Raw genomic sequence first — 19725 nt, forward strand, 5'->3', positions numbered from 1 at the left:
AGTTGGATGAGATCACGGATGGCCAGAGGTCAACTGTCAGGGTCAAATACACCACAAGTCTCTGTTGTGCAATTGGTTAGCGCGTTAGACTGTTACGCTAAAGGTTGGTGGTTTGAGCCGACCCAGGGATGAGAGTTTTCAGTTTGTAGTGCTCCATGAAGCGACATCCTGGACTTGAATTGAGATTCCCTGTGACTTTGGCTGGCTGAGGGTCAATTCCACCACAAGCTTCTGTAGCGCAATCTGTTACCGCGTTGGACTGTCAATCTATAGGTTGGTGCTTTGACCCCATCCAGGGATGACATTTTTCAGATTGTAGCGATGTGAACAGACCCTTCCTGACTTGTAGTGATCTTCCGTGTGACTTTGGCCTGCTGAGGGTCAATGTAATTACAGGTCTCTGTGGCGCAATTGGTTAACGCGTTAGACTGTTAATCTAAAGTTTGGTTGTTCGAGCCCACCCAGGGACGCTAGCTTTACATTTCTGCTGTTGTGGAAACACCTTCCTGGAATTACAGTAGGCTGGTTTTAGACCTGCTGTGCCTCCTGTTATCTTATGTGATTGGTGTGTTGTTGAACGTGAAAGATGACAATTTGCTATACCTACTGGTAAAATGGCTGTCAATGTTCTGTGATCTTCTGTTACTCAATAGCTTGATCATTCTGTGGTCTCCAAGGAACATATCATTTATTAATATTAATCCGGCTAGTATTCCAATGTAAAATATGTCAATCTGGCATGAAAAACTTTAGCATTTATATTTATCCCGCTTGAAGGACAATGTTGGTCCAGTGTGTGTGTGTGTGTGAGATTGTGTGTATATGTGTGCCTGTATGCCATAAAAGTGAATCGCCATTATATCATACTTCCGGGGTCAGTCCCCTAATTATTATGAATGAATTTGACGATTATATATTACATTCTTGAAAATGCAGTGGTTTAAGATATATATTTATCAAATTATATTTGTTATTGTGGCTGAATTTACTCCTGCCAGATGCCTTTTAATAAAATGTTGCGCTGACGAAGATTGCTCTGCATTTTTGACCTTTTAAGGACATTCAAAAAGCTAACAAACGTTAGAAAACTACAGGGCTACTTCCTTGAAAATGTTGTGGCACTTTCGTTGCACCTTGACACAACCATTGGAACAAAGTGTTGTTGTATCGTAAACTCCATGTACAGTTGGATGAGATCACGGATGGCCAGAGGTCAACTGTCAGGGTCAAATACACCACAAGTCTCTGTTGTGCAATTGGTTAGCGCGTTAGACTGTTAAGCTAAAGGTTGGTGGTTTGAGCCAACCCAGGGATGAGAGTTTTCAGTTTGTAGTGCTCCATGAAGCGACATCCTGGACTTGAATTGAGATTCCCTGTGACTTTGGCTGGCTGAGGGTCAATTCCACCACAAGCTTCTGTAGCGCAATCTGTTACCGCGTTGGACTGTCAATCTATAGGTTGGTGCTTTGACCCCATCCAGGGATGACATTTTTCAGATTGTAGCGATGTGAACAGACCCTTCCTGACTTGTAGTGATCTTCCGTGTGACTTTGGCCTGCTGAGGGTCAATGTAATTACAGGTCTCTGTGGCGCAATTGGTTAGCGCGTTAGACTGTTAATCTAAAGGTTGGTGGTTCGAGCCCACCCAGGGACGATAGATTTACATTTCTGCTGTTGTGGAAACACCTTCCTGGACTTACAGTAGGATAGTTTTTGACCTGCTGTGCCTCCTGTTATCGTATGTGTTTGGTGTGTTGTTGAACGTGAAAGATGACAATTTGCTATACCTGCTGGTAAAATGGCTGTCAATGTTCTGTGATCTTCTGTTACTCAATAGCTTGATCATTCTGTGGTCTCCAAGGAACATATCATTTATTAATATTAATCCGGCTAGTATTCCAATGTAAAATATGTCAATCTGGCATGAAAAACTTTAGCATTTATATTTATCCCGCTTGAAGGACAATGTTGGTCCAGTGTGTGTGTGTGTGTGAGATTGTGTGTATATGTGTGCCTGTATGCCATAAAAGTGAATCGCCATTATATCATACTTCCGGGGTCAGTCCCCTAATTATTATGAATGAATTTGACGATTATATATTACATTCTTGAAAATGCAGTGGTTTAAGATATATATTTATCAAATGATATTTGTGATTGTGGCTGAATTTACTCCTGCCAGATGCCTCTTAATAAAATGTTGCGCTGACGAAGATTGCTTGGCATTTTTGACCTTTTAAGAACCTTCAAAAAGCTAACAAACGTTCGAAAACTACAGGGCTACTTCCTTGAAAATGTTGTGGCACTTTCGTTGCACCTTGACACAACCATTGGAACAAAGTGTTGTTGTATCGTAAACTCCATGTACAGTTGGATGAGATCACGGATGGCCAGAGGTCAACTGTCAGGGTCAAATACACCACAAGTCTCTGTTGTGCAATTGGTTAGCGCGTTAGACTGTTAAGCTAAAGGTTGGTGGTTTGAGCCGACCCAGGGATGAGAGTTTTTAGTTTGTAGTGCTCCATGAAGCGACATCCTGGACTTGAATTGAGATTCCCTGTGACTTTGGCTGGCTGAGGGTCAATTCCACCACAAGCTTCTGTAGCGCAATCTGTTACCGCGTTGGACTGTCAATCTATAGGTTGGTGCTTTGACCCCATCCAGGGATGACATTTTTCAGATTGTAGCGATGTGAACAGACCCTTCCTGACTTGTAGTGATCTTCCATGTGACTTTGGCCTGCTGAGGGTCAATGTAATTGCAGGTCTCTGTGGCGCATTTGGTTACCGCGTTAGACTGTTAATCTAAAGGTTGGTGGTTCAAGCCCACCCAGGGACGCTAGCTCTACATTTCTGCTGTTGTGGAAACACCTTCCTGGAATTACAGTAGGCTGGTTTTAGACCTGCTGTGCCTCCTGTTATCTTATGTGATTGGTGTGTTGTTGAACGTGAAAGATGACAATTTGCTATACCTACTGGTAAAATGGCTGTCAATGTTCTGTGATCTTCTGTTACTCAATAGCTTGATCATTCTGTGGTCTCCAAGGAACATATCATTTATTAATATTAATCCGGCTAGTATTCCAATGTAAAATATGTCAATCTGGCATGAAAAACTTTAGCATTTATATTTATCCCGCTTGAAGGACGATGTTGGTCCAGTGTGTGTGTGTGTGTGAGATTGTGTGTATATGTGTGCCTGTATGCCATAAAAGTGAATCGCCATTATATCATACTTCCGGGGTCAGTCCCCTAATTATTATGAATGAATTTGACGATTATATATTACATTCTTGAAAATGCAGTGGTTTAAGATATATATTTATCAAATTATATTTGTTATTGTGGCTGAATTTACTCCTGCCAGATGCCTTTTAATAAAATGTTGCGCTGACGAAGATTGCTCTGCATTTTTGACCTTTTAAGGACATTCAAAAAGCTAACAAACGTTAGAAAACTACAGGGCTACTTCCTTGAAAATGTTGTGGCACTTTCGTTGCACCTTGACACAACCATTGGAACAAAGTGTTGTTGTATCGTAAACTCCATGTACAGTTGGATGAGATCACGGATGGCCAGAGGTCAACTGTCAGGGTCAAATACACCACAAGTCTCTGTTGTGCAATTGGTTAGCGCGTTAGACTGTTAAGCTAAAGGTTGGTGGTTTGAGCCAACCCAGGGATGAGAGTTTTCAGTTTGTAGTGCTCCATGAAGCGACATCCTGGACTTGAATTGAGATTCCCTGTGACTTTGGCTGGCTGAGGGTCAATTCCACCACAAGCTTCTGTAGCGCAATCTGTTACCGCGTTGGACTGTCAATCTATAGGTTGGTGCTTTGACCCCATCCAGGGAGGACATTTTTCAGATTGTAGCGATGTGAACAGACCCTTCCTGACTTGTAGTGATCTTCCGTGTGACTTTGGCCTGCTGAGGGTCAATGTAATTACAGGTCTCTGTGGCGCAATTGGTTAGCGCGTTAGACTGTTAATCTAAAGGTTGGTGGTTCGAGCCCACCCAGGGACGATAGATTTACATTTCTGCTGTTGTGGAAACACCTTCCTGGACTTACAGTAGGATAGTTTTTGACCTGCTGTGCCTCCTGTTATCGTATGTGATTGGTGTGTTGTTGAACGTGAAAGATGACAATTTGCTATACCTGCTGGTAAAATGGCTGTCAATGTTCTGTGATCTTCTGTTACTCAATAGCTTGATCATTCTGTGGTCTCCAAGGAACATATCATTTATTAATATTAATCCGGCTAGTATTCCAATGTAAAATATGTCAATCTGGCATGAAAAACTTTAGCATTTATATTTATCCCGCTTGAAGGACAATGTTGGTCCAGTGTGTGTGTGTGTGTGAGATTGTGTGTATATGTGTGCCTGTATGCCATAAAAGTGAATCGCCATTATATCATACTTCCGGGGTCAGTCCCCTAATTATTATGAATGAATTTGACGATTATATATTACATTCTTGAAAATGCAGTGGTTTAAGATATATATTTATCAAATTATATTTGTGATTGTGGCTGAATTTACTCCTGCCAGATGCCTCTTAATAAAATGTTGCGCTGACGAAGATTGCTTGGCATTTTTGACCTTTTAAGAACCTTCAAAAAGCTAACAAACGTTCGAAAACTACAGGGCTACTTCCTTGAAAATGTTGTGGCACTTTCGTTGCACCTTGACACAACCATTGGAACAAAGTGTTGTTGTATCGTAAACTCCATGTACAGTTGGATGAGATCACGGATGGCCAGAGGTCAACTGTCAGGGTCAAATACACCACAAGTCTCTGTTGTGCAATTGGTTAGCGCGTTAGACTGTTAAGCTAAAGGTTGGTGGTTTGAGCCGACCCAGGGATGAGAGTTTTTAGTTTGTAGTGCTCCATGAAGCGACATCCTGGACTTGAATTGAGATTCCCTGTGACTTTGGCTGGCTGAGGGTCAATTCCACCACAAGCTTCTGTAGCGCAATCTGTTACCGCGTTGGACTGTCAATCTATAGGTTGGTGCTTTGACCCCATCCAGGGATGACATTTTTCAGATTGTAGCGATGTGAACAGACCCTTTCTGACTTGTAGTGATCTTCCATGTGACTTTGGCCTGCTGAGGGTCAATGTAATTGCAGGTGTCTGTGGCGCATTTGGTTACCGCGTTAGACTGTTAATCTAAAGGTTGGTGGTTCAAGCCCACCCAGGGATGCTAGCTTTACATTTCTGCTGTTGTGGAAACACCTTCCTGGAATTACAGTAGGCTGGTTTTAGACCTGCTGTGCCTCCTGTTATCTTATGTGATTGGTGTGTTGTTGAACGTGAAAGATGACAATTTGCTATACCTACTGGTAAAATGGCTGTCAATGTTCTGTGATCTTCTGTTACTCAATAGCTTGATCATTCTGTGGTCTCCAAGGAACATATCATTTATTAATATTAATCCGGCTAGTATTCCAATGTAAAATATGTCAATCTGGCATGAAAAACTTTAGCATTTATATTTATCCCGCTTGAAGGACAATGTTGGTCCAGTGTGTGTGTGTGTGTGAGATTGTGTGTATATGTGTGCCTGTATGCCATAAAAGTGAATCGCCATTATATCATACTTCCGGGGTCAGTCCCCTAATTATTATGAATGAATTTGACGATTATATATTACATTCTTGAAAATGCAGTGGTTTAAGATATATATTTATCAAATTATATTTGTTATTGTGGCTGAATTTACTCCTGCCAGATGCCTTTTAATAAAATGTTGCGCTGACGAAGATTGCTCTGCATTTTTGACCTTTTAAGGACATTCAAAAAGCTAACAAACGTTAGAAAACTACAGGGCTACTTCCTTGAAAATGTTGTGGCACTTTCGTTGCACCTTGACACAACCATTGGAACAAAGTGTTGTTGTATCGTAAACTCCATGTACAGTTGGATGAGATCACGGATGGCCAGAGGTCAACTGTCAGGGTCAAATACACCACAAGTCTCTGTTGTGCAATTGGTTAGCGCGTTAGACTGTTAAGCTAAAGGTTGGTGGTTTGAGCCAACCCAGGGATGAGAGTTTTCAGTTTGTAGTGCTCCATGAAGCGACATCCTGGACTTGAATTGAGATTCCCTGTGACTTTGGCTGGCTGAGGGTCAATTCCACCACAAGCTTCTGTAGCGCAATCTGTTACCGCGTTGGACTGTCAATCTATAGGTTGGTGCTTTGACCCCATCCAGGGAGGACATTTTTCAGATTGTAGCGATGTGAACAGACCCTTCCTGACTTGTAGTGATCTTCCGTGTGACTTTGGCCTGCTGAGGGTCAATGTAATTACAGGTCTCTGTGGCGCAATTGGTTAGCGCATTAGACTGTTAATCTAAAGGTTGGTGGTTCGAGCCCACCCAGGGACGATAGATTTACATTTTTGCTGTTGTGGAAACACCTTCCTGGACTTACAGTAGGATAGTTTTTGACCTGCTGTGCCTCCTGTTATCGTATGTGATTGGTGTGTTGTTGAACGTGAAAGATGACAATTTGCTATACCTGCTGGTAAAATGGCTGTCAATGTTCTGTGATCTTCTGTTACTCAATAGCTTGATCATTCTGTGGTCTCCAAGGAACATATCATTTATTAATATTAATCCGGCTAGTATTCCAATGTAAAATATGTCAATCTGGCATGAAAAACTTTAGCATTTATATTTATCCCGCTTGAAGGACAATGTTGGTCCAGTGTGTGTGTGTGTGTGAGATTGTGTGTATATGTGTGCCTGTATGCCATAAAAGTGAATCGCTATTATATCATACTTCCGGGGTCAGTCCCCTAATTATTATGAATGAATTTGACGATTATATATTACATTCTTGAAAATGCAGTGGTTTAAGATATATATTTATCAAATGATATTTGTGATTGTGGCTGAATTTACTCCTGCCAGATGCCTCTTAATAAAATGTTGCGCTGACGAAGATTGCTTGGCATTTTTGACCTTTTAAGAACCTTCAAAAAGCTAACAAACGTTAGAAAACTACAGGGCTACTTCCTTGAAAATGTTGTGGCACTTTCGTTGCACCTTGACACAACCATTGGAACAAAGTGTTGTTGTATCGTAAACTCCATGTACAGTTGGATGAGATCACGGATGGCCAGAGGTCAACTGTCAGGGTCAAATACACCACAAGTCTCTGTTGTGCAATTGGTTAGCGCGTTAGACTGTTAAGCTAAAGGTTGGTGGTTTGAGCCGACCCAGGGATGAGAGTTTTTAGTTTGTAGTGCTCCATGAAGCGACATCCTGGACTTGAATTGAGATTCCCTGTGACTTTGGCTGGCTGAGGGTCAATTCCACCACAAGCTTCTGTAGCGCAATCTGTTACCGCGTTGGACTGTCAATCTATAGGTTGGTACTTTGACCCCATCCAGGGATGACATTTTTCAGATTGTAGCGATGTGAACAGACCCTTCCTGACTTGTAGTGATCTTCCGTGTGACTTTGGCCTGCTGAGGGTCAATGTAATTACAGGTCTCTGTGGCGCAATTGGTTAGCGCGTTAGACTGTTAATCTAAAGGTTGGTGGTTCGAGTCTACCCAGGGACGATAGATTTACATTTCTGCTGTTGTGGAAACACCTTCCCGGACTTACAGTAGGATAGTTTTTGACCTGCTGTGCCTCCTGTTATCGTATGTGATTGGTGTGTTGTTGAACGTGAAAGATGACAATTTGCTATACCTGCTGGTAAAATGGCTGTCAATGTTCTGTGATCTTCTGTTACTCAATAGCTTGATCATTCTGTGGTCTCCAAGGAACATATCATTTATTAATATTAATCCGGCTAGTATTCCAATGTAAAATATGTCAATCTGGCATGAAAAACTTTAGCATTTATATTTATCCCGCTTGAAGGACAATGTTGGTCCAGTGTGTGTGTATGTGTGAGATTGTGTGTATATGTGTGCCTGTATGCCATAAAAGTGAATCGCCATTATATCATACTTCCGGGGTCAGTCCCCTAATTATTATGAATGAATTTGACGATTATATATTACATTCTTGAAAATGCAGTGGTTTAAGATATATATTTATCAAATGATATTTGTGATTGTGGCTGAATTTACTCCTGCCAGATGCCTCTTAATAAAATGTTGCGCTGACGAAGATTGCTTGGCATTTTTGACCTTTTAAGGACCTTCAAAAAGCTAACAAACGTTAGAAAACTACAGGGCTACTTCCTTGAAAATGTTGTGGCACTTTCGTTGCACCTTGACACAACCATTGGAACAAAGTGTTGTTGTATCGTAAACTCCATGTACAGTTGGATGAGATCACGGATGGCCAGAGGTCAACTGTCAGGGTCAAATACACCACAAGTCTCTGTTGTGCAATTGGTTAGCGCGTTAGACTGTTAAGCTAAAGGTTGGTGGTTTGAGCCGACCCAGGGATGAGAGTTTTTAGTTTGTAGTGCTCCATGAAGCGACATCCTGGACTTGAATTGAGATTCCCTGTGACTTTGGCTGGCTGAGGGTCAATTCCACCACAAGCTTCTGTAGCGCAATCTGTTACCGCGTTGGACTGTCAATCTATAGGTTGGTGCTTTGACCCCATCCAGGGATGACATTTTTCAGATTGTAGCGATGTGAACAGACCCTTCCTGACTTGTAGTTATCTTCCATGTGACTTTGGCCTGCTGAGGGTCAATGTAATTGCAGGTCTCTGTGGCGCAATTGGTTAGCGCGTTAGACTGTTAATCTAAAGGTTGGTGGTTCAAGCCCACCCAGGGACGCTAGCTTTACATTTCTGCTGTTGTGGAAACACCTTCCTGGAATTACAGTAGGCTGGTTTTAGACCTGCTGTGCCTTCTGTTATCTTATGTGATTGGTGTGTTGTTGAACGTGAAAGATGACAATTTGCTATACCTACTGGTAAAATGGCTCTCAATGTTCTGTGATCTTCTGTTACTCAATAGCTTGATCATTCTGTGGTCTCCAAGGAACATATAATTTATTAATATTAATCCGGCTAGTATTCCAATGTAAAATATGTCAATCTGGCATGAAAAACTTTAGCATTTATATTTATCCCGCTTGAAGGACAATGTTGGTCCAGTGTGTGTGTGTGTGTGAGATTGTGTGTATATGTGTGCCTGTATGCCATAAAAGTGAATCGCCATTATATCATACTTCCGGGGTCAGTCCCCTAATTATTATGAATGAATTTGACGATTATATATTACATTCTTGAAAATGCAGTGGTTTAAGATATATATTTATCAAATGATATTTGTGATTGTGGCTGAATTTACTCCTGCCAGATGCCTCTTAATAAAATGTTGCGCTGACGAAGATTGCTTGGCATTTTTGACCTTTTAAGGACCTTCAAAAAGCTAACAAACGTTAGAAAACTACAGGGCTACTTCCTTGAAAATGTTGTGGCACTTTCGTTGCACCTTGACACAACCATTGGAACAAAGTGTTGTTGTATCGTAAACTCCATGTACAGTTGGATGAGATCACGGATGGCCAGAGGTCAACTGTCAGGGTCAAATACACCACAAGTCTCTGTTGTGCAATTGGTTAGCGCGTTAGACTGTTAAGCTAAAGGTTGGTGGTTTGAGCCGACCCAGGGATGAGAGTTTTTAGTTTGTAGTGCTCCATGAAGCGACATCCTGGACTTGAATTGAGATTCCCTGTGACTTTGGCTGGCTGAGGGTCAATTCCACCACAAGCTTCTGTAGCGCAATCTGTTACCGCGTTGGACTGTCAATCTATAGGTTGGTGCTTTGACCCCATCCAGGGATGACATTTTTCAGATTGTAGCGATGTGAACAGACCCTTCCTGACTTGTAGTTATCTTCCATGTGACTTTGGCCTGCTGAGGGTCAATGTAATTGCAGGTCTCTGTGGCGCAATTGGTTAGCGCGTTAGACTGTTAATCTAAAGGTTGGTGGTTCAAGCCCACCCAGGGACGCTAGCTTTACATTTCTGCTGTTGTGGAAACACCTTCCTGGAATTACAGTAGGCTGGTTTTAGACCTGCTGTGCCTTCTGTTATCTTATGTGATTGGTGTGTTGTTGAACGTGAAAGATGACAATTTGCTATACCTACTGGTAAAATGGCTCTCAATGTTCTGTGATCTTCTGTTACTCAATAGCTTGATCATTCTGTGGTCTCCAAGGAACATATAATTTATTAATATTAATCCGGCTAGTATTCCAATGTAAAATATGTCAATCTGGCATGAAAAACTTTAGCATTTATATTTATCCCGCTTGAAGGACAATGTTGGTCCAGTGTGTGTGTGTGTGTGAGATTGTGTGTATATGTGTGCCTGTATGCCATAAAAGTGAATCGCCATTATATCATACTTCCGGGGTCAGTCCCCTAATTATTATGAATGAATTTGACGATTATATATTACATTCTTGAAAATGCAGTGGTTTAAGATATATATTTATCAAATTATATTTGTTATTGTGGCTGAATTTACTCCTGCCAGATGCCTTTTAATAAAATGTTGCGCTGACGAAGATTGCTCTGCATTTTTGACCTTTTAAGGACATTCAAAAAGCTAACAAACGTTAGAAAACTACAGGGCTACTTCCTTGAAAATGTTGTGGCACTTTCGTTGCACCTTGACACAACCATTGGAACAAAGTGTTGTTGTATCGTAAACTCCATGTACAGTTGGATGAGATCACGGATGGCCAGAGGTCAACTGTCAGGGTCAAATACACCACAAGTCTCTGTTGTGCAATTGGTTAGCGCGTTAGACTGTTAAGCTAAAGGTTGGTGGTTTGAGCCGACCCAGGGATGAGAGTTTTCAGTTTGTAGTGCTCCATGAAGCGACATCCTGGACTTGAATTGAGATTCCCTGTGACTTTGGCTGGCTGAGGGTCAATTCCACCACAAGCTTCTGTAGCGCAATCTGTTACCGCGTTGGACTGTCAATCTATAGGTTGGTGCTTTGACCCCATCCAGGGATGACATTTTTCAGAATGTAGCGATGTGAACAGACCCTTCCTGACTTGTAGTGATCTTCCGTGTGACTTTGGCCTGCTGAGGGTCAATGTAATTACAGGTCTCTGTGGCGCAATTGGTTAGCGCGTTAGACTGTTAATCTAAAGGTTGGTGGTTCGAGCCCACCCAGGGATGATAGATTTACATTTCTGCTGTTGTGGAAACACCTTCCTGCACTTACAGTAGGATAGTTTTTGACCTGCTGTGCCTCCTGTTATCGTATGTGATTGGTGTGTTGTTGAACGTGAAAGATGACAATTTGCTATACCTGCTGGTAAAATGCCTGTCAATGTTCTGTGATCTTCTGTTACTCAATAGCTTGATCATTCTGTGGTCTCCAAGGAACATATCATTTATTAATATTAATCCGGCTAGTATTCCAATGTAAAATATGTCAATCTGGCATGAAAAACTTTAGCATTTATATTTATCCCGCTTGAAGGACAATGTTGGTCCAGTGTGTGTGTGTGTGTGAGATTGTGTGTATACGTGTGCCTGTATGCCATAAAAGTGAATCGCCATTATATCATACTTCCGGGGTCAGTCCCCTAATTATTATGAATGAATTTGACGATTATATATTACATTCTTGAAAATGCAGTGGTTTAAGATATATATTTATCAAATGATATTTGTGATTGTGGCTGAATTTACTCCTGCCAGATGCCTTTTAATAAAATGTTGCGCTGACGAAGATTGCTTGGCATTTTTGACCTTTTAAGGACATTCAAAAAGCTAACAAACGTTAGAAAACTACAGGGCTACTTCCTTGAAAATGTTGTGGCACTTTCGTTGCACCTTGACACAACCATTGGAACAAAGTGTTGTTGTATCGTAAACTCCATGTACAGTTGGATGAGATCACGGATGGCCAGAGGTCAACTGTCAGGGTCAAATACACCACAAGTCTCTGTTGTGCAATTGGTTAGCGCGTTAGACTGTTAAGCTAAAGGTTGGTGGTTTGAGCCGACCCAGGGATGAGAGTTTTCAGTTTGTAGTGCTCCATGAAGCGACATCCTGGACTTGAATTGAGATTCCCTGTGACTTTGGCTGGCTGAGGGTCAATTCCACCACAAGCTTCTGTAGCGCAATCTGTTACCGCGTTGGACGGTCAATCTATAGGTTGGTGCTTTGACCCCATCCAGGGATGACATTTTTCAGATTGTAGCGATGTGAACAGACCCTTCCTGACTTGTAGTGATCTTCCGTGTGACTTTGGCCTGCTGAGGGTCAATGTAATTACAGGTCTCTGTGGCGCAATTGGTTAGCGCGTTAGACTGTTAATCTAAAGTTTGGTTGTTCGAGCCCACCCAGGTACGATAGATTTACATTTCTGCTGTTGTGGAAACACCTTCCTGGACTTACAGTAGGATAATTTTTGACCTGCTGTGCCTCCTGTTATCTTATGTGATTGGTGTGTTGTTGAACGTGAAAGATGACACTTTGCTATACCTGCTGGTAAAATGGCTGTCAATGTTCTGTGATCTTCTGTTACTCAATAGCTTGATCATTCTGTGGTCTCCAAGGAACATATCATTTATTAATATTAATCCGGCTAGTATTCCAATGTAAAATATGTCAATCTGGCATGAAAAACTTTAGCATTTATATTTATCCCGCTTGAAGGACAATGTTGGTCCAGTGTGTGTGTGTGTGTGAGATTGTGTGTATACGTGTGCCTGTATGCCATAAAAGTGAATCGCCATTATATCATACTTCCGGGGTCAGTCCCCTAATTATTATGAATGAATTTGACGATTATATATTACATTCTTGAAAATGCAGTGGTTTAAGATATATATTTATCAAATGATATTTGTGATTGTGGCTGAATTTACTCCTGCCAGATGCCTTTTAATAAAATGTTGCGCTGACGAAGATTGCTTGGCATTTTTGACCTTTTAAGGACATTCAAAAAGCTAACAAACGTTAGAAAACTACAGGGCTACTTCCTTGAAAATGTTGTGGCACTTTCGTTGCACCTTGACACAACCATTGGAACAAAGTGTTGTTGTATCGTAAACTCCATGTACAGTTGGATGAGATCACGGATGGCCAGAGGTCAACTGTCAGGGTCAAATACACCACAAGTCTCTGTTGTGCAATTGGTTAGCGCGTTAGACTGTTAAGCTAAAGGTTGGTGGTTTGAGCCGACCCAGGGATGAGAGTTTTCAGTTTGTAGTGCTCCATGAAGCGACATCCTGGACTTGAATTGAGATTCCCTGTGACTTTGGCTGGCTGAGGGTCAATTCCACCACAAGCTTCTGTAGCGCAATCTGTTACCGCGTTGGACGGTCAATCTATAGGTTGGTGCTTTGACCCCATCCAGGGATGACATTTTTCAGATTGTAGCGATGTGAACAGACCCTTCCTGACTTGTAGTGATCTTCCGTGTGACTTTGGCCTGCTGAGGGTCAATGTAATTACAGGTCTCTGTGGCGCAATTGGTTAGCGCGTTAGACTGTTAATCTAAAGTTTTGTTGTTCGAGCCCACCCAGGGACGATAGATTTACATTTCTGCTGTTGTGGAAACACCTTCCTGGACTTACAGTAGGATAATTTTTGACCTGCTGTGCCTCCTGTTATCTTATGTGATTGGTGTGTTGTTGAACGTGAAAGATGACACTTTGCTATACCTGCTGGTAAAATGGCTGTCAATGTTCTGTGATCTTCTGTTACTCAATAGCTTGATCATTCTGTGGTCTCCAAGGAACATATCATTTATTAATATTAATCCGGCTAGTATTCCAATGTAAAATATGTCAATCTGGCATGAAAAACTTTAGCATTTATATTTATCCCGCTTGAAGGACAATGTTGGTCCAGTGTGTGTGTGTGTGTGTGAGATTGTGTGTAAATGTGTGCCTGTATGCCATAAAAGTGAATCGCCATTATATCATACTTCCGGGGTCAGTCCCCTAATTATTATGAATGAATTTGACGATTATATATTACATTCTTGAAAATGCAGTGGTTTAAGATATATATTTATCAAATGATATTCGTGATTGTGGCTGAATTTACTCCTGCCAGATGCCTTTTAATAAAATGTTGCGCTGACGAAGATTGCTCGGCATTTTTGCCCTTTTAAGGCCATTCAAAAAGCTAACAAACGTTAGAAAACTACAGGGCTACTTCCTTGAAAATGTTGTGGCACTTTCGTTGCACCTTGACACAACCATTGGAACAAAGTGTTGTTGTGTCGTAAACTCCATGTACAGTTGGATGAGATCACGGATGGCCAGAGGTCAACTGTCAGGGTCAAATACACCACAAGTCTCTGTTGTGCAATTGGTTAGCGTGTTAGACTGTTAAGCTAAAGGTTGGTGGTTTGAGCCAACCCAGGGATTAGAGTTTTCAGTTTGTAGTGCTCCATGAAGCGACATCCTGGACTTGAATTGAGATTCCCTGTGACTTTGGCTGGCTGAGGGCTAATTCCACCACAAGCTTCTGTAGCGCAATCTGTTACCGCGTGGACTGTCAATCTAAAGGGTGGTGCTTTGACACCATCCAGGGATGACATTTTTCAGAATGTAGCGATGTGAACAGACCCTTCCTGACTTGTAGTGATCTTCCATGCGACTTGCACCTGCTGAGGGTCAAACAACTGTAGGTCTCTGTGGCGAAAATTGGTTAGCGCGTTAGACTGTTAATCTAAAGGTTGGTGGTTCGAGCCCACCCAGGGACGCTAGCTTTACATTTCTGCTGTTGTGGAAACACCGTCCTGGACTTACAGTAGGCTAGTTTTTGACCTGCTGTGCCTCCTGTTATCTTATGTGATTGGTGTGTTGTTGAACGTGAAAGATGACAATTTGCTATACCTACTGGTAAAATGGCTGTCAATGTTCTGTAATCTTCTGTTACTCAATAGCTTGATCATTCTGTGGTCTCCAAGGAACATATCATTTATTAATATTAATCCGGCTAGTATTCCAATGTAAAATATGTCAATCTGGCATGAAAAACTTTAGCATTTATATTTATCTCGCTTGAAGGACAATGTTGGTCCAGTGTGTGTGTGTGTGTGATTGTGTGTATATGTGTGCCTGTATGCCATGAAAGTGACTCGCCATTATATCATACTTCCGGGGTCAGTCCCCTAATTATTATGAATGAATTTGACGATTATATATTACATTCTTGAAAATGCAGTGGTTTAAGATATATATTTATCAAATGATATTCGTGATTGTGGCTGAATTTACTCCTGCCAGATGCCTTTTAATAAAATGTTGCGCTGACGAAGATTGCTCGGCATTTTTGCCCTTTTAAGGCCATTCAAAAAGCTAACAAACGTTAGAAAACTACAGGGCTACTTCCTTGAAAATGTTGTGGCACTTTCGTTGCACCTTGACACAACCATTGGAACAAAGTGTTGTTGTGTCGTAAACTCCATGTACAGTTGGATGAGATCACGGATGGCCAGAGGTCAACTGTCAGGGCCAAATACACCACAAGTCTCTGTTGTGCAATTGGTTAGCGTGTTAGACTGTTAAGCTAAAGGTTGGTGGTTTGAGCCAACCCAGGGATTAGAGTTTTCAGTTTGTAGTGCTCCATGAAGCGACATCCTGGACTTGAATTGAGATTCCCTGTGACTTTGGCTGGCTGAGGGTCAATTCCACCACAAGCTTCTGTAGCGCAATCTGTTACCGCGTGGACTGTCAATCTAAAGGGTGGTGCTTTGACACCATCCAGGGATGACATTTTTCAGAATGTAGCGATGTGAACAGACCCTTCCTGACTTGTAGTGATCTTCCATGCGACTTGCACCTGCTGAGGGTCAAATAATTGTAGGTCTCTGTGGCGCAATTGGTTAGCGCGTTAGACTGTTAATCTAAAGGTTGGTGTTTCGAGCCCACCCAGGGACGCTAGCTTTACATTTCTGCTGTTGTGGAAACACCGTCCTGGACTTACAGTAGGCTAGTTTTTGACCTGCTGTGCCTCCTGTTATCTTATGTGATTGGTGTGTTGTTGAACGTGAAAGATGACAATTTGCTATACCTACTGGTAAAATGGCTGTCAATGTTCTGTAATCTTCTGTTACTCAATAGCTTGATCATTCTGTGGTCTCCAAGGAACATATCATTTATTAATATTAATCCGGCTAGTATTCCAATGTAAAATATGTCAATCTGGCATGAAAAACTTTAGCATTTATATTTATCTCGCTTGAAGGACAATGTTGGTCCAGTGTGTGTGTGTGTGTGATTGTGTGTATATGTGTGCCTGTATGCCATGAAAGTGACTCGCCATTATATCATACTTCCGGGGTCAGTCCCCTAATTATTATGAATGAATTTGACGATTATATATTACATTCTTGAAAATGCAGTGGTTTAAGATATATATTTATCAAATGATATTCGTGATTGTGGCTGAATTTACTCCTGCCAGATGCCTTTTAATAAAATGTTGCGCTGACGAAGATTGCTCGGCATTTTTGCCCTTTTAAGGCCATTCAAAAAGCTAACAAACGTTAGAAAACTACAGGGCTACTTCCTTGAAAATGTTGTGGCACTTTCGTTGCACCTTGACACAACCATTGGAACAAAGTGTTGTTGTGTCGTAAACTCCATGTACAGTTGGATGAGATCACGGATGGCCAGAGGTCAACTGTCAGGGTCAAATACACCACAAGTCTCTGTTGTGCAATTGGTTAGCGCGTTAGACTGTTAAGCTAAAGGTTGGTGGTTTGAGCCGACCCAGGGAGGAGAGTTTTCAGTTTGTAGTGCTCCATGAAGCGACATCCTGGACTTGAATTGAGATTCCCTGTGACTTTGGCTGGCTGAGGGTCAATTCCACCACAAGCTTCTGTAGCGCAATCTGTTACCGCGTGGACTGTCAATCTAAAGGGTGGTGCTTTGACACCATCCAGGGATGACATTTTTCAGAATGTAGCGATGTGAACAGACCCTTCCTGACTTGTAGTGATCTTCCATGCGACTTGCACCTGCTGAGGGTCAATGTAATTGTAGGTCTCTGTGGCGCAATTGGTTAGCGCGTTAGACTGTTAATCTAAAGGTTGGTGGTTCGAGCCCACCAGGGACGCTAGCTTTACATTTCTGCTGTTGTGGAAACACCGTCCTGGACTTACAGTAGGCTAGTTTTTGACCTGCTGTGCCTCCTGTTATCTTATGTGATTGGTGTGTTGTTGAACGTGAAAGATGACAATTTGCTATACCTACTGGTAAAATGGCTGTCAATGTTCTGTGATCTTCTGTTACTCAATAGCTTGATCATTCTGTGGTCTCCAAGGAACATATCATTTATTAATATTAATCCGGCTAGTATTCCAATGTAAAATATGTCAATCTGGCATGAAAAACTTTAGCATTTATATTTATCTCGCTTGAAGGACAATGTTGGTCCAGTGTGTGTGTGTGTGTGATTGTGTGTATATGTGTGCCTGTATGCCATGAAAGTGACTCGCCATTATATCATACTTCCGGGGTCAGTCCCCTAATTATTATGAATGAATTTGACGATTATATATTACATTCTTGAAAATGCAGTGGTTTAAGATATATATTTATCAAATGATATTCGTGATTGTGGCTGAATTTACTCCTGCCAGATGCCTTTTAATAAAATGTTGCGCTGACGAAGATTGCTCGGCATTTTTGCCCTTTTAAGGCCATTCAAAAAGCTAACAAACGTTAGAAAACTACAGGGCTACTTCCTTGAAAATGTTGTGGCACTTTCGTTGCACCTTGACACAACCATTGGAACAAAGTGTTGTTGTGTCGTAAACTCCATGTACAGTTGGATGAGATCACGGATGGCCAGAGGTCAACTGTCAGGGTCAAATACACCACAAGTCTCTGTTGTGCAATTGGTTAGCGCGTTAGACTGTTAAGCTAAAGGTTGGTGGTTTGAGCCGACCCAGGGATGAAAGTTTTCAGTTTGTAGTGCTCCATGAAGCGACATCCTGGACTTGAATTGAGATTCCCTGTGACTTTGGCTGGCTGAGGGTCAATTCCACCACAAGCTTCTGTAGCGCAATCTGTTACCGCGTGGACTGTCAATCTAAAGGGTGGTGCTTTGACACCATCCAGGGATGACATTTTTCAGAATGTAGCGATGTGAACAGACCCTTCCTGACTTGTAGTGATCTTCCATGCGACTTGCACCTGCTGAGGGTCAATGTAATTGTAGGTCTCTGTGGCGCAATTGGTTAGCGCGTTAGACTGTCAATCTAAAGGTTGGTGGTTCGAGCCCACCCAGGGACGCTAGCTTTACATTTCTGCTGTTGTGGAAACACCGTCCTGGACTTACAGTAGGCTAGTTTTTGACCTGCTGTGCCTCCTGTTATCTTATGTAATTGGTGTGTTGTTGAACGTGAAAGATGACAATTTGCTATACCTACTGGTAAAATGGCTGTCAATGTTCTGTAATCTTCTGTTACTCAATAGCTTGATCATTCTGTGGTCTCCAAGGAACATATCATTTATTAATATTAATCCGGCTAGTATTCCAATGTAAAATATGTCAATCTGGCATGAAAAACTTTAGCATTTATATTTATCTCGCTTGAAGGACAATGTTGGTCCAGTGTGTGTGTGTGTGGGATTGTGTGTATATGTGTGCCTGTATGCCATGAAAGTGACTCGCCATTATATCATACTTCCGGGGTCAGTCCCCTAATTATTATGAATGAATTTGACGATTATATATTACATTCTTGAAAATGCAGTGGTTTAAGATATATATTTATCAAATGATATTCGTGATTGTGGCTGAATTTACTCCTGCCAGATGCCTTTTAATAAAATGTTGCGCTGACGAAGATTGCTCGGCATTTTTGCCCTTTTAAGGCCATTCAAAAAGCTAACAAACGTTAGAAAACTACAGGGCTACTTCCTTGAAAATGTTGTGGCACTTTCGTTGCACCTTGACACAACCATTGGAACAAAGTGTTGTTGTGTCGTAAACTCCATGTACAGTTGGATGAGATCACGGATGGCCAGAGGTCAACTGTCAGGGTCAAATACACCACAAGTCTCTGTTGTGCAATTGGTTAGCGCGTTAGACTGTTAAGCTAAAGGTTGGTGGTTTGAGCCGACTCAGGGATGAGAGTTTTCAGTTTGTAGTGCTCCATGAAGCGACATCCTGGACTTGAATTGAGATTCCCTGTGACTTTGGCTGGCTGAGGGTCAATTCCACCACAAGCTTCTGTAGCGCAATCTGTTACCGCGTGGACTGTCAATCTAAAGGGTGGTGCTTTGACCCCATCCAGGGATGACATTTTTCAGAATGTAGCGATGTGAACAGACCCTTCCTGACTTGTAGTGATCTTCCATGCGACTTGCACCTGCTGAGGGTCAAATAATTGTAGGTCTCTGTGGCGCAATTGGTTAGCGCGTTAGACTGTAAATCTAAAGGTTGGTGGTTCGAGCCCACCCAGGGATGCTAGCTTTACATTTCTGCTGTTGTGGAAACACCGTCCTGGACTTACAGTAGGCTAGTTTTTGACCTGCTGTGCCTCCTGTTATCTTATGTGATTGGTGTGTTGTTGAACGTGAAAGATGACAATTTGCTATACCTACTGGTAAAATGGCTGTCAATGTTCTGTAATCTTCTGTTACTCAATAGCTTGATTATTCTGTGGTCTCCAAGGAACATATCATTTATTAATATTAATCCGACTAGCATTCCAATGTAATATATGTCAATCTGGCATGAAAAACTTTAGCATTTATATTTATCTCGCTTGAAGGACAATGTTGGTCCAGTG

The 19725-nt window shown here is 41.8% G+C and overlaps 17 non-coding genes across 17 annotated transcripts; all 17 read left to right on the forward strand.

Moving 5' to 3' along the window:
• The first annotated feature begins 396 nt into the window (after nucleotides 1-396).
• Nucleotides 397-470, forward strand: trnan-guu (transfer RNA asparagine (anticodon GUU)). Its single transcript has one exon. It is a non-coding gene; the product is annotated as a tRNA-Asn (tRNA).
• A 1110-nt stretch (nucleotides 471-1580) lies between these two features.
• On the forward strand, nucleotides 1581-1654 carry trnan-guu (transfer RNA asparagine (anticodon GUU)). The gene has a single exon. It is a non-coding gene; the product is annotated as a tRNA-Asn (tRNA).
• A 1110-nt stretch (nucleotides 1655-2764) lies between these two features.
• trnan-guu (transfer RNA asparagine (anticodon GUU)) lies at nucleotides 2765-2838 on the forward strand. Its single transcript has one exon. It is a non-coding gene; the product is annotated as a tRNA-Asn (tRNA).
• Nucleotides 2839-3948: 1110 nt separating this feature from the next.
• On the forward strand, nucleotides 3949-4022 carry trnan-guu (transfer RNA asparagine (anticodon GUU)). Its single transcript has one exon. It is a non-coding gene; the product is annotated as a tRNA-Asn (tRNA).
• A 1110-nt stretch (nucleotides 4023-5132) lies between these two features.
• Nucleotides 5133-5206, forward strand: trnan-guu (transfer RNA asparagine (anticodon GUU)). The gene has a single exon. It is a non-coding gene; the product is annotated as a tRNA-Asn (tRNA).
• A 1110-nt stretch (nucleotides 5207-6316) lies between these two features.
• On the forward strand, nucleotides 6317-6390 carry trnan-guu (transfer RNA asparagine (anticodon GUU)). Its single transcript has one exon. It is a non-coding gene; the product is annotated as a tRNA-Asn (tRNA).
• Nucleotides 6391-7500: 1110 nt separating this feature from the next.
• On the forward strand, nucleotides 7501-7574 carry trnan-guu (transfer RNA asparagine (anticodon GUU)). Its single transcript has one exon. It is a non-coding gene; the product is annotated as a tRNA-Asn (tRNA).
• A 1110-nt stretch (nucleotides 7575-8684) lies between these two features.
• Nucleotides 8685-8758, forward strand: trnan-guu (transfer RNA asparagine (anticodon GUU)). Its single transcript has one exon. It is a non-coding gene; the product is annotated as a tRNA-Asn (tRNA).
• A 1110-nt stretch (nucleotides 8759-9868) lies between these two features.
• trnan-guu (transfer RNA asparagine (anticodon GUU)) lies at nucleotides 9869-9942 on the forward strand. Its single transcript has one exon. It is a non-coding gene; the product is annotated as a tRNA-Asn (tRNA).
• Nucleotides 9943-11052: 1110 nt separating this feature from the next.
• On the forward strand, nucleotides 11053-11126 carry trnan-guu (transfer RNA asparagine (anticodon GUU)). Its single transcript has one exon. It is a non-coding gene; the product is annotated as a tRNA-Asn (tRNA).
• Nucleotides 11127-12236: 1110 nt separating this feature from the next.
• Nucleotides 12237-12310, forward strand: trnan-guu (transfer RNA asparagine (anticodon GUU)). Its single transcript has one exon. It is a non-coding gene; the product is annotated as a tRNA-Asn (tRNA).
• Nucleotides 12311-13420: 1110 nt separating this feature from the next.
• Nucleotides 13421-13494, forward strand: trnan-guu (transfer RNA asparagine (anticodon GUU)). The gene has a single exon. It is a non-coding gene; the product is annotated as a tRNA-Asn (tRNA).
• Nucleotides 13495-14604: 1110 nt separating this feature from the next.
• On the forward strand, nucleotides 14605-14679 carry trnan-guu (transfer RNA asparagine (anticodon GUU)). Its single transcript has one exon. It is a non-coding gene; the product is annotated as a tRNA-Asn (tRNA).
• Nucleotides 14680-15785: 1106 nt separating this feature from the next.
• Nucleotides 15786-15859, forward strand: trnan-guu (transfer RNA asparagine (anticodon GUU)). Its single transcript has one exon. It is a non-coding gene; the product is annotated as a tRNA-Asn (tRNA).
• Nucleotides 15860-16966: 1107 nt separating this feature from the next.
• Nucleotides 16967-17039, forward strand: trnan-guu (transfer RNA asparagine (anticodon GUU)). The gene has a single exon. It is a non-coding gene; the product is annotated as a tRNA-Asn (tRNA).
• Nucleotides 17040-18146: 1107 nt separating this feature from the next.
• On the forward strand, nucleotides 18147-18220 carry trnad-guc (transfer RNA aspartic acid (anticodon GUC)). Its single transcript has one exon. It is a non-coding gene; the product is annotated as a tRNA-Asp (tRNA).
• Nucleotides 18221-19326: 1106 nt separating this feature from the next.
• On the forward strand, nucleotides 19327-19400 carry trnay-gua (transfer RNA tyrosine (anticodon GUA)). Its single transcript has one exon. It is a non-coding gene; the product is annotated as a tRNA-Tyr (tRNA).
• Nucleotides 19401-19725: the final 325 nt, after the last annotated feature.

Source organism: Salvelinus fontinalis, chromosome 11, assembly GCF_029448725.1.
Source record: "Salvelinus fontinalis isolate EN_2023a chromosome 11, ASM2944872v1, whole genome shotgun sequence".
Lineage (NCBI taxonomy): Eukaryota > Metazoa > Chordata > Actinopteri > Salmoniformes > Salmonidae > Salvelinus > Salvelinus fontinalis.